Genomic DNA, 12,404 nt, shown 5'->3' with positions numbered 1-12,404 from the left:
TGCTGCCTAGCACACGGTATAGGAAACAGTTGGCTGTAGGCGTTCGACCCTCCTCCTCCTCCTCAAGAAGCAAAAGCTCATCCACAGAGCGCAGTTGCACGAGCACTCCATCTGCAGCTGCCAGTGTTGAACACGAGGTGTCCCACTATCGAACAGCTAGTGGTAAGCGTCAGCAGGCTGTGTTGAAGATGATGTGTTTGGGCGACAACAGACACACCGCGGAGGTACTGGCTGACTACTTGCAGTGACAAACTGAGTCATGGCTGGGCAGTCTACATCTTGAGGCAGGCAATGTAGTTAGTGATAATGGCCGGAATTTTGTGGCAGCCATAGCCCTTTCAAAACTCAGACGCATACCTTGCCTGGCTCACAACTTGAACTTGGTGGTGCAGTGCTTCCTTAATAATTATCCAGTGTTAACAGCCCTGCTCCATAAGGTGCGAAGACTGTGCTCGCACATCCGCCGGTCGCCCGTACACTCCAGTCGTATGCAGAAGCTACAGCGATTGCTCCACCTCCCCAAGCACCGCCTAATCAACAACAGAGGCAGGCTGTAATTCATTTGTGGGAGGATACACAGTCAGGCTGTTTGCGGGCAGACATGGAGTTGTCTGGTATGCAGTGGTCAAAGCTGAAAGACCTCTGTAAAATCCTTCAGTGTTTTGAGGAATGCACATGGCTGGTAAGCGCGGATGCCATCATAAGCATGAGCATCCCACTTATGCGTCTACTCATGCAAACTTTGACGCACATTAAGGAGCAGGTGTCTGCAGCCGAGGAGGAAGAGGAGGAGGGAAGCCTTGATGACAGTCAGCCATTGTCTGCTCAGGGAAGTCTCGTGGATGAGGTGGAGGAAGAAGAGGAGGAGGATGTTGGGGATGATTATTTAGGGGAGGAGGATGCTTCTCAGGGGGCAAGACAAAATGTTGGCGTAGCAAGGTCAGGTACAGGGTTTGTGCGTGACTGGAGGGATGTTGATTTGCCAATAAAGTGCTCCTCCACCCAGCACTCGCAGTGCATCATTGACACCTGGAACATTGGCCCACATGTGTGATTATGCCTTGCAGATCCTAAAAAGGGACCCCCGCATTGCCAAAATGATGAACGATGACGACTACTGGTTGGCCAGCATCCCGGATCCACGTTATAAAGGCAAATTCCAAAACATCATGCCACAGGAGAACCTAGAGCTAATATTGGCTAACAAGCAAGCAACTCTGGTAAACCGCTTGTTTGAGGCATTCCCAGCACACAGCGACGGTGATGTTTCTCCCACGAGCCGTAGGGGGCAACATGGAAGAGGAGTTCATAGTCACACAGCCGAAGTGGCGTTGGACACAGGGGTTTTATGACCATGTTGTGGACTGATTTTTCAAGTACCGCTCACACGGCTGGTAATACTGCATCGTTTGAAAGTGACAGGAGACGGCAGTTGTCAACTATGGTAACAAACTACTTCTCCTCCCATATCGATGTTCTCCCTCACCGGTCATTCCCCTTTGACTATTGGGCCAGTAAACTTGACACCTTGCCCGAATTGGCAAAATATGCCTTACAGGAGCTCGCTTGCCCTGCTGCTAGTGTGTTATCTGAAAGAGTCTTCAGTGCTGCTGGATCAATCCTGACAGAAAAAAGAACCTGTCTGTCGACCCAAAATGTTGATGATCTAACCTTCATTAAAATGAACCATGCATGGGTTTCAAAGGATTTTGTCCCACCCTCAGCTGCTGACATGTAGGTTGCCAGAAAAATGGCTCGTTTTTGTCCTTCTCTTCAGCGGACTTCTCCAATTACTCCAGTTGCAGCTGCTGAATGTCCAACATCAACATATGCCATTTTTTCCAACTCCCTAACTGGGCTGCCTCCCCCCACAAGGCCGAGGTCACCAGCTGGCGCACGCACCCGTGCGAGTGCCGTTGCCCTGGACAGGTTGGTGGGACCACTCTTGGGCAACGGCACTGGCACAGGGTCCCTCATAGTACAATCAAGTGTCTCTGACGGTGGGGGGTGCACACCCACCGTCAGACACACTGGCGTACTATGAGGGGCCCTGTGCCAGTACCGCCGGCCACGAGTGGGCCCCCCCTGCTTGTTCAGGGCACCAGCACTTGCAATACTTTCCTCTCCCTGCTCCACCACTGTGTAGTCTGGCCTGTTAAATACTTCACTGGGACTGCCAATACAAATTTGGTGAAATGATAGATGATGGTTAAGACGTAGCTATGCCCTGTACTGCTGGGCTCTATCTTCAGATGATCGATGGCTTCCATTTGTTATGGACCTCGATTCACAATAAGATGCAGTAGTGGTTTATCATCAGCTTTCATGGTTTTCCGACTCACAGACGTGTGACATTCCTGCACACATTTTTAAATGTGTCCTCTCATGCCAATCCAATAGAATCGCCTACGGCCTGTGGCTTCTGTCTTTTGCACTCCAAAGTTACCTGACAAATCATGATAGGCAGTGAGGACAATGTCTACATCTCTCCCTGTGATCACAATTTGATGGAGATGAGTAACGGTGATGGGTTCCACGGTACTGCGATACAGCAAACTTTCTTCACAAGAACTGTTTTCGCTGTCTCCACAGACAAAGAAATTAAGGGTCAGCATCGCCTCTGAGAATTCTCCCAGGAGTTTTTCCCATGATTAGTAATTCCAAAATTTCTGGAGCCCACCTGTGAACCTAGCTATGCCGCCTGTTTATGTAAGCACTGTCTGCTACTCAGCAGAGTTGCCCACCCATGAACCAAGCTATGCCACCTGTTTATATAAGAACTGCGTGCTACTCACCTGAAGAGCCCAGCTGTTAAGCAAGCTACAGCACCTGTAGTTTGGACACTTAATTTTGTCATTCTTTCTGGAATGTCGGTTAGGCCTAATTCCGGAATTCTGGTTGACCTGCACTTACTGGGAAATCCTCGTTCGCGGGGAAGAATTGGAATCCCAGATCCCCATCACTAACGGTGTTCAGCGGGTTATCTGCTCCTGTAAGCAACACACGCTGGTCCTTTCAGTGTAGCGCACATGCAGCCCCGGACATGTAAGGGCATGACAGACCTGTTATTGCTCGATCTCACATGCCAGAGCCTCGCGTGTCCGAGCCTCGCGTGTCCCTCTAGTAAGCTTGACGCATACCGCGGGGGCATTCCGGAGTCTCGTTCGTTAATGGAATTAAGCTGACAAATCGCTAGCACAACTAAAAATGGACATCCACCACCACCCACTGAATCGACAAAGCTTGCAATCTGTCCATCTTTTCTGTAGCTGGCATAGTTGAGGTTTCCCGGGTGAAGTCGAATTAAGCCGCAAGCTCCACTCTTGGTGGTGCCCTTCTGAACATTCCTTTAAGGTTCAGCTTTGCAACCATACTGCCCCCTGAAAACAAACACTTTGCCTTCATGGACGCTGTTCGGAGGTTCGTGGGAATAACGCCACCCGATCGGCAGTTGACATAATTTATAGTGGGAAGTCCGACGGTATATAATCGTCTTCGATTTCAGATTTTTATTTTTTTTTTGTATTTTACATTTGTATTCCAGCCTTTCTTGACTTCATAAGTGCATGACATGCCTATATCTGTGTCTCCTCCTCCTCTTACTCCTCCACCTCTTTTCTATATGTAGTTGCCATTTTCCATATGTTATTTTTGCATTCTGAGTATTTTGTCTGCTTTGGGACACCTTTTAAGGTGTTTTGTAATTGTTTTCTATGTGTTAGTATGTGTTTGTGTTTGCCTGCCATTGTTTTCAATGGTGTTCGACGGTGTTCGTCGAACGTTCGACGAACATTCGACGAACTTGCCTCCTGTTCGACGAATCAAAACTATCTCGAACGCTAGCGGGGTGGCTCAACATTACTCCTGATATATAGACGTACATTTTTAATGTTTAAAATATGCGCTATATACCTGGTATCTGGTGATACTGTACCCTTTCTGCCAGGAAGTCCTCCTCCACCCACCACTCTAAGTGTATCATTGACACCTGGAACATTGTCCCACATGTGTGATTATTTCTTGCGGATCTTCTTGTTATATTGTGGTGTGATCCATCCTGAGCATGAGACAGTCTGTGGGTTACTCCTGCAATTTAGATGTACATTTAAAAATTACCCAAAAACTAGTGTATACAGCTCTATGCTTATGATACATTACCCATTTCCTGCTTTTTATATTCTGGTCTAATCCAAACTGACCAAGTGAGAGTTATTTTTTGACTGTGGAAATAAATATTGAGATTGACAACAATGACCCCTACACTGTGTACAGCTGTACTCTTCAGATCCATTACCGTTTTACGGCTTTTTATATTGTATTGTAATCCATACTGAGCCTGAGAGTGTCTGTGTCTGCCTCCTGAAATATCTATGGAGATTTAGAATGTTTAAGCTATACTGTATATACCTGGTATCTGATTATACTGTACACTTTTTCAACTTTTTATATTCATGTCTAATCCATACTGAGCCTGTGAGCGTCTCTGTGTGACTGATGGAATATATAGGGAGATTGACAATTATCCTTTGACTGTATAGAGCTGTACGCTTCTGATACAGTACCATATAGCTGATGTTATTTTGGGTTTATTTTCAGCAAAATTTTGAAGTTTGGTGGAAGAGGCCGCGGACGTTGGGGGGCCAGCTGGTGCTGATGGTGCTGGTGCATCTTCTGGTAGTGGCAAAAGCACAATAGCATCTAAGGCAGGAGGTGTTGAGCCGGCGTCATGGTCTGGCTCTGGAACGCCTGGAAGGCTACCTTTTCTGGGAGTAGGTTAACTGCTTTTAAAGCCGGAGCATCAGGAACTGGTTTTGGCTTACATTGCCAAGACAGACTCCAGCAAATATGCCCTCCTCTTCTGAAGTTTCAAAAAATGCAAGCACTGAGTTGTCAAGTGCTGGCTCCTGGTCAGGAAGAACCCCTTTCCTTGTGTCCTTCACCCCCACCAAAAGTGAAAGATGCAGCAGGCCACACTTCACAATAGTCCAGGTAGCTCTTTCTTTCATACCATGCCTGAGTTATCAAGCCAAATCATGAATTCCCCAGTCCAAGATAAATCTGACATGGAGTGTGGGTGGCCAGCCAGGGCAGTGGGGTTAATCGGTACCGGTGTCTCAGAGGAATGTGTCACGTTGGTGGTGATGACTCGTTCTGTGGCCCTGGGCATCCATGCAAAGGGGTGAATAACGTTTATAGGTGAATGATACGTGACGCCACCTGTGGTTTCTGATCAGATTGACCTGCGCTGCAGTGTCGCTTCTCTAGGACAGATGTTGTGGTGCAACTAAGATGTAGAAGCCCTGCACAGGTAGGGCCGTAGTCGCAGGGCAGATGAAAGAGTTGGTAGATGGTGTGCAGTGCAGGATGTAGCAGAGCCGTGCACCAAGCGCAGGAGAAAGATGACAGACACAGTCGTGCAGTTCCTTTACCTGTACTTGGTAAGTGCCGTACAGGACCCAGAGTATAGATGGAGAAGGAGTTGGTCAGCCTGGAAGCAAATTTGGAATTCTCTCTCTGCAGATAGGTAGTGTGGCCTCCGTTCTAGCGCTTATCTGAGGTACACGCAGTACTGAGTTCACTGAAGTTCCCCCTGTTGACTCTCTTTTGGAACTTTCTCGTATGGCAGGCAGCCATAGCCTTTTCCTTCTGGCTCACACACGTCGCTGCTGGGGCCTCCGAGCCTTAGTTGGGAGCAGAGCATTTATAGCTGCTACTTCCTCTGGTTTCTACTGCAGGACCGTCAGTGTCCCTACAAACTCGCGCTCCTGCTAGGAGTGAGCCTTAACTCTGCTCATCCTCCAGCTCCCCTTCTCACGTCCACACACTTCCCCTTCCCTTCGCAGACGTCACAGCAACTCTACAGCAGTCAGGTTCAGAGGTCTCCCTGCTGGCCTGGAGTGGGAACTGTGTTGTGTGTTGGTTTAACTGCTAGAGAGATCCTTCGTTGCTCCCAAGCATGACATCACACTCCCTAGGAGGAAGGTAATGCCACTGTGGCGACCGTACTCCTGGGGGCGCCACAAGTGCACTGATGCCCAGCCACTGCTAGACAATTCTGCTGGTACAGTGACCCAGACTACTACATTCCCCTCACACTCTACACAGCCAGAATCTGACCCTGATGAAACTCAGGTTCCCCTTCCCACATACTATACCACCTTACACGGTGACAAAGAGGAATGTGCAGATGAAAGTGCATGTTCCTTCAGCAGGTGGGGGGGCATACTCATGGGCACTGGCACAGGGGCCCTCATAGTACGCAAAAGTGTCTCCGCCGTCAGACACACCACCGTACTATGAGGGGCCCTGTGCCATTGCCGTCGCCAATGAGTGGGCCCCCCCTGCTTGCTCAGGATCACAGCACTTGCAAAGTTGAAATACTTACCTCTCCCTGCTCCACCGCCGTGACGTCTTCTGCGTTTCCTGACAGTGACATTCTGGTCAGAGAGCGCGATGACATCACGTCTGTACGCCCTCTGTCTAAACAGTCCAAGTGCAGTGAGATGGAAGATGGGGACGACGAGGAGTCCAGACTAGTACAGGGATTCCCTAGCGAGGAGACTTATTTAATTGTTTTCAATGTTGGGACAGCAATTTTTGGGGACCACTATACTCTGGAGAATAATATATGAGGCCCACCATACACTGGAGCATTCCAAAGGTGGACATCAGACACTGGAGCAGCATTTACAGGGCCCATTATACACTGGAGCATTAGAAAAGGGGCCCATTATATATGAAGCATTATTTAGACCCATAAGACAATGGAGCTTCATCCATGGGGACCAACATATACTGCAGCATTATGTGGAGCTCATCATATACTGTATGGAACATTATATGGGACCAATGATTCTGCATGCAGAAATATATGGGCCTCATTACTCTGTATAGCGCCCTATGTGGTGGCCATAATACTTTATGGAGTAATATACTGTCCGTTTTTGGAGCTATTGGAGAATTTAAAATGGATATCAGTCATGTGATGTAAGAAGTGAAGTATTTTTCATTGTACTATACCGCTATTTCTTTGCCGTATCAGAAGATCATGAATTGTAGCATGTGTTAAAGGGGCCCAGTGACACTCTTTGGCCCAGGGCCCACGAAAATCTGGAGCCAGCCCTACCCCCTCCCCCACTATTTTAGCCAAATATCCCCCAGTTTTCAATGCCTAACTATTATTATAAAGTAAATTAAGGTTGACAAGCTTAAGTAATAAGAATTGATGTTTTTGGCATTAAAATGGTCACTGTAGGTGTGTTTCCTGTCCTCCACTCACTGCCGACCTTGGTTCCCCATTGACTTACATTGGGTTTCGTGTTTCAGTCGGTCTTCAACTTTTCACGATAATCGGCCGATTGCGTTCGACCCGACTTTTGAGAAAGTCGGGTTTCATGAAACCCGACTCGACCGGAAAAAAGGCAAAGTCGCTCATCTCTACTTTAGACTTTACAGAAATGTCAGTCACACGGCAGGAAAACTACTGAAAAATAACTTAGGTCTCAATATGCCAACAGCATATTGGATCCTTTTATAGCACAGGTCATAAGTAAAGAATCTGCTGTATAATTGGCCTGAACATATCTAGAAAGTGATTGCCTTCATATTGTATTGATACATGTGAATATATTGGTCTATTTTTCCTGGATTGTGTTATCAGCCTAGTCTATATATCTTTCTCATTGTTTGCTGTAAGTATTCTTTCAAGTAAATTTACTTTTTTTCCTGTGTTCAATAAATTCCACGGTTGGTTTTATTATTTCTCCTATGGTTGTTAAAAAAAAGTCATAGAACTCTAAGAGATTTAATGGGATTTGAAAACATGGCTGCTTTATTAAAATAAAAAATAGTACCAGTCTGGTAACCTATTCATTCAAAGCTGCAGTACCAACTCCAGGCGATAGAGAAAAGTGCTGCTGTTTCTGAACGAAAACACACGTTTTCTTTCTAATCCTATGCAACTTGTAAGTTACATTGAAGGGGTTGTCTCATCTTATTAAATGGGTAAAATTGCAAAATGCTTGTAAAAACAAGGAACTTTGCAATGTACCTTATAAAAAAAATGTAAAATCCTCTCTATTTTCAAGATTGGAGGTATTTTGAATTCTGTAGTGTACAGCTCGTTGTCAAGGTTATCAGTCACCTCAAAGGGGGCCGGTGTCCTAGGCACGATTTGTGCACCTGCATGCTGTTACCTATACAAAACAAAATTTGAAAAATGAGAGGGGCTATAAGTTGGTATGCATGCAACTTACTGGAGCATGTTCACACAGGCTATCAAATAGAAAAAAAGCAAGTTAGAAACAAAATGAGCAAATACCCTGCTGCAAGTAAGTAAAATGTAATAATACATATAAATAACAAAGGGTACTTAGTAAACACTCTTTTTTATCAAAAAAGTGTAAAAGCCATCCCACCGTGTAAAGGTGTGCCCTAATCGGGACGGTCCTATATCTGTTTACTAAGTACAATACTTATATAGTATAATAATAACAGGAATCCCATAAAGACTGTTGCAATGCCAGAAGATGGAAGCAAGCAAATTAGTCCACCTCTGGCAGAAGCCACATCAGCTCCAACAATTAATGATACACCAGAGAAAAAAGGAGCAAGCGATGATTTGCAAAATAAGATATATACATTTTATTAAACATCATATAAAGTGCATGGAATCATATAAAGTGCCAATTAATGCAGATGACAATCATGCACACAGCGGCCCACTCCTCCAACCAATATGGAGAAACCCCCTGATAATAATAGACCCCACAATTATATCAGTAGAAACAGGATATATACCACCCCATAAAAAGTGTAATGCACAGTGGCCAAAAAATACACATGTATATTCCCAGGGGCAGATCACAAGAATAAGGGAGACATCTGTAGACCTCCCAAATCGTCTCTGGGATGTATATGATATATCTAGAGCTGGCGATAGATCCAAGTGATAAACGACAATGTAGGAGCGTAACAGAGGGAGTGGGAGGAGGAGGGATGCCTGGCAGGAAGCCCCCGACGCGCGTTTCGCGGCACACAGGGATGCTTTGTCAAGAGGAGATAGTAAATAGGTCTCCACAGGACCTTAAAATACCCCCTGACCCTGGTCACATGACCGAGATCAACCAATGGATGCGGCACTAGCGGCGCATGCGCCATGGGGACGGCAGGTCCTGCAGTACAGAGCGGTCATCATGCAAAACATATAAGCGCCAGTCAGAAGGCCAGCACGCACGTGCAAAGCATAAAGACGCCCATATGCCAGCAGGACGCCAGCCACCACACAGCGATGCGCACGGCCACATAGTACTGTACATAATTAAACAAATGGATACATAACAGTCACCAGTGTATGGGTCAACAAGGAAACAATTATATATGGAAAACACAGTTACAAGGCAATACAGAAAAAAAATTTCGTCATCATGTATACACATTAAAAGCCACAGATGCATCTGTTATGAATGGGTCACCGAGGAGGATAGCATGACCAGGCTAAGCCACCAGAAAACCAGAGAGATTGGTAACTAAGCGGATTGCAGACCCCTGATCCTATCCACACAACTAACAGTAGCCGTGGAGCGTACCTACTATTCCCTAGATGCCTCGGCATGGCCGGAGAGCTGTCTCAGCCTAAAGCAAGAAAGGTGAAATCTAAACTGCCCTGGAGCAGACCCCAAAGGAATAGATAGCCCCCAAACATATATTGTCGATGAGACAAGATGAAAACACAAACGCAGGCAGAAAAATAGACTGAGCCAATGATGGGGCCCAGACTGACTAGACAGGACAGGAAAGGAAAGACACTGTCTGCAATCAAGCAAAATACCCTGAAAAATCCAACATGTCTGATGCTCAAAAAAACACTGAAGTCACACGACCTCACCCCCACTATATCAGCACTCTGGTATATACTGAAAGCAAAGCAAAAGGAGGCCAATATAACAGGGGACAGAGCAAACTGACACAAGCAGTAACATATGGGCGGTGATCCAGCACAGCCCCAGCAGGAGTGAGCTGACCTGCACAAAGCAGAGATAGACAAAACCAGATCAAATGCAAAAAGATTAGCAAATGAACCACTTAGCTGAACCATGCAGGAACAGAGCAGGAGACATCAGACCTCAGAAGGCACAGGAAGAAAATCACCAGCAGGGATTGAAGGAAGTATCTGTCTTAAATACTCCAGTCAGAAACACCAGATCTCCAGTCGTCATTATCATTATCAGGTGGCAAGCCTCTGTCAGTCTGACCAGCTCCACTACCTCCAGTAACCACCAGAGGGAGCCCAGAAAGAGAACTCGCAAGACCTCTGTCAATCTGACCAGCTCCACTACCTTCAGTAACCACCAGAGGGAGCCCAGAAAGAGAATTCACAACATGCATCAATCACAATAGATAGAAATACAATCATGATTTCCAAAATTGTAGAACTTGTTGAGTCCCATTTTCCAAGGTTCAAGGTCAGATGAAGGTCCAAAAGAAAACACAATATCATCAAGGTCACTGGATACAAAATATAATTGACATAAGAAACAATTAGTGAAAAATTAAAAACAATTAAAATAAAATCAAAAACAAAAACTGCCAGGGAAAAAGGGGCATGTAAAAGGGAATGTGGAGGAAAAAAGACAGAAGGAAATTCCTTTACGCCAAAAGGAATAATGGTAATAGTATATAGATATGCAACAATGTGCATCCATAGACATTATATAGTATAATGCAGCCCCTTGGTTAGCAAGGAAAATTGTTTGCATGTTTCAATGGCCAAGCTAATCATATGATTTAAACCCAATAGAGCACCTTTGACATGAGTTAGGGTGAAGAGTTGGGGCTCATACCCACAGCAATATAGATAAATTGTTTGTAGATTTGCAAATGGAATGGATTCAAACAAAGAATACAGCTTTTTAGGTTAAACTTTAAAGAGAACCTGTCAGCAGGATTGTGCACAGTAACCTACAGACACTGTCAGGTTGACGCCGTGCAAATAGAATGAAGCAAAATTTCTCACGATGTCTTGAATACTCTAGTGGCTTCAGTGCCCCGTTGGTGTGGTGCAGTAATTAAAGCAAGAAGTAATGCTACAAAATACTAAGTTATGGCATTGGACTCAATGAATTATGCTCTATGTTGTGATCAATAAATAGTATGTGCAAAACTTCTGGACAATCAGTTTTCTTTATTTAAATGGTCATACCTATATTCTAAAGCATTTTGGTTAAAATTAAGGTCTTACATGATGACAACATCATGCACTTTCAAATCATCACCAGGAAAATGGCATCACAACAACCAGACAGAAGTAATCACACTTTTAAAAAAATGCTAAATGTTTGGTCGCTAATGTATAAGTATTTATGTAGTTTTTTCCATTATTATTTTCTATCTATGTCCTATCTACCTAAGACACACCTTTTTCCTCCAAAAATGCGGAGGAAAATGGGGGGTACTTCTTATAGATCGGATTTACCAGCTGTGACTATGGTGGGGAGGTGGGGAAGCTGTTTCGGCGGAGCAGCGGGTCACAGAGGCTAGAGCCAGCTGCTGCGTCTAACTCCTGTGCCTGCTGCTAAAAATAAATGAATATTCCCTACTCAATGAATATTCCTTTCTCTTTAATGGCATCCTGGTATGATTGGCCCCCATCCCAGTCCTGGTATGATTGGTCCCATCCTTTCCTTATCCTGGTATGCTTGCAAGCCGAAGGGTAGCTGCCAGAATACTCACTGCTCTGCACGCTGGGACTGTATGCGCAGAGAGCAGTGAGCATTCATTGCTCTCTAATGAGCACAGTGTCAGCCGGAGCCTTCCTGCTACTGCCTGCAGTCACGTGTGCCGATACAAAAGAGAAATTAATATTCACCCCATTCCATGAATATTAATTTCTCTTAAGTATGGGCACATGTGACTGCCAGCAGCAGCAGGAAGGCTCCGACAGACACTGTGCTCGCTAGAGAGCAATAAATACTCACTGCTCTCTGCGAACACAGTCTCGGCATGCAGAGCGTAGAGCATTCAGGCAGCTGGCCTTCGACTTGCAAGCAGCACATGATGTCTCTGCCATGCGCTGTTTACAAGCATTAAGCAGCTGCTGGCATCAGAGCAGGACACTGCAAGGGAGCGCCGGAAGGTAAGTGTAATGATTTTTTTTTTTAATGTTTTCTGATAGGTCCATGCATACCAGGATGGGGGGTAGGTGCCAATCATACCAGGATAAGGATGGGACCATGCATACCAGGACTGGGGTTGGGGGCCAATCTTAACAAGGTAAGGATGGGACCATGCATACTAGGACCAGGGTTGGAGAACAATCATATCAGGGTAAGGATAGGACCATGCATACGCGGACCAGGATGGGGCCAATCATACCAGGGTAAGGATGGGGCCCTGCATACCAGGAT

This window comes from Dendrobates tinctorius, unplaced genomic scaffold, assembly GCF_039654945.1.
Source record: "Dendrobates tinctorius isolate UK_male_01 unplaced genomic scaffold, ASM3965494v1 ptg000007l, whole genome shotgun sequence".
Classification (NCBI taxonomy): domain Eukaryota; kingdom Metazoa; phylum Chordata; class Amphibia; order Anura; family Dendrobatidae; genus Dendrobates; species Dendrobates tinctorius.
Note: the sequence above shows the minus strand (reverse complement) of the source record.